Here is a 2,277-nt window from a genome sequence, read left to right as displayed (position 1 = left end):
ATTAAGCTATTATTAATATGAAGGTGATCCCTTATTACATAAAAGTTCTCACATATAAATGTATCTCATGTTGACATATCGATACATAACTATGTGCATCCAAGATCGATAAAATGCACAATTTCTCATTATAATGTTTCAAAGTACAATATGTGTGTGCACATAATCTTTATACTATTATCTCTTCATAGTGTCTGGTACCAAATATTGGATAACATCAAGTCATTTTCTGCAATATCATATACATGTTGAATATCCAAGCAACTAAGAGGGGGGGTGAATCAATTGATAACTTTAAAAAAATAACTTTTATCCTTGCACATCCAAATCCAAACCAATAGAATTAACTAGAATATACATATCACGAAAAGCATAAAATATACAACAGATCACACAATGAACACCAGATATGATGTGGAAAACCCAAGAATGGAAAAAAAATGGAGAATGTTAGTTCTCAATATAAAACACCGATTAAGATGATTTTTACAAAGGGTGGCTCGCTACCAGAATGCTCACTATAGGTGGGCTCACTACCCATAAAAAGGCTCACTATTGAAGAGAGAAAGAAATAAATAAAGAATCCACCACTGAAACATAATCTACAAAACCAGACTACTTCTGGTGCCTCAACACCAACACACTCTCAAAACTCACCAATACACAGATCTTTCCTTTCCAATCTCACATATCTTCAAAACAATGCAACACTTTTTCTATGACTAAATCATCTAGATTCTCATATATATAATATCTTCGAGAAGCATAATCTTCCAAGTCGGCCAAGATAGAGATTTAAAATAGTTCAACACTAAACATTCTGGTAGTGGGAAGGAATGAGGAGTAGATCATACCGCACATCAATGGTCTGAACAACATGTTACACCCATTACAAATTTTGGACCCAAATCATGACTCACATGCTACACCAAAAGCCACTACACATCCTCTAATTCTAGACTTAATCTGGACCCAAACATCATCACCCAAAACATGAAAAATAAGAATGGAACCAAGATATGCATGAATATTGTCAATCATCACCATATTTGATAAGCAAAAATATTTGGATCACCAACAAGACATATGATCTACTAGCACATCTTTCAGATCACCAATACAAAGAACATCAAAGACATCAATGACAACCAGACAACATCATCACCATCATATCTCCAGCAATACATCTATATGTGATGTAGATGTATTAATACATGTATCTTCATATTGGGTAGGATGTTTCCCTCACATGCATCTCACACTTGTTGCTTCTTTAGTTGATACCTCAAATAATCTAAAATGCCTATGATCATTTTCTATACCTTCTACTTGTACAATATTGTAATGAGCTCAAGGTCTAATTGTATGTGATAGAATTAATATTTGGAAACTATGTAAAAAAATTTAAGAAAGACATCTTTATAGGTTTTTTACCTAATGGGGGATTATTTTAGGCTAGCCAACTATGTTCTTAGCTTTATTGGTTATGTTTATTGATACAATTGTTTTATTTTTTGACCCCTCTAAAATAATCCTCAGGCTTAGCATGTTTCTTACCCTTAAGATATTTTGGCTTTGAACCCACTAACAAACTAGAATCTAAACTATATAAAATGTGCCTCACTCTAATGCTAACTTGGAAGAATATTTTGATACTTCATTTCTAGAAATAACAAATACTTTTCCCATTATCTTGAAGGATCTTTTATTTCCACATATGGATGTTAATAGAAAAATGTAATATCATTGCCTCATTATTATGTCCATGATTCATTCTTGGATATGTTTTCATCAATTCTCATGATGGACTACAATAGTCCTATTTTGTTGTGAACCATCATTATTATAACATTGATTAAAAGACAATTTAAGGTAGGCCAAAAGTAGACTTTTATTTTATTGTGAAACAAACCTTTACCACAATAGGCCAGCAACGAAGAACAAATAGAAAATTAACACAAGTTCTTCAAGGCTTATGGTGAAAATTTACATGTGATCTACATGTAGTACTACACATATCTTCATATTGGGTAGTATGTTTCCCTCACATGCATCTCACACTTGTTTCTTATATAGGTGACACCTCAAATAATATAAAATACATATGTGATTTGCATGTAGCATTTACATGTAGATCACATAAGCCTTGAAGAACTTGTGTTAACTTTTTGTGTGTTCTCTATTTTTGGCATGTTGTATTAAAGGTATGTTTCTTTTAAGTTTTTTGGTTTTGTTGAGATATGGGTGGGATGTTTGTTTTCTAATGGAAACTCTTTA

This window comes from Cryptomeria japonica, chromosome 6 (genome assembly GCF_030272615.1).
Source record: "Cryptomeria japonica chromosome 6, Sugi_1.0, whole genome shotgun sequence".
Classification (NCBI taxonomy): Eukaryota; Viridiplantae; Streptophyta; class Pinopsida; order Cupressales; family Cupressaceae; genus Cryptomeria; species Cryptomeria japonica.
The sequence above is the reverse complement of the archived record's forward strand: the minus strand, read 5'-3'. Positions refer to the sequence as shown.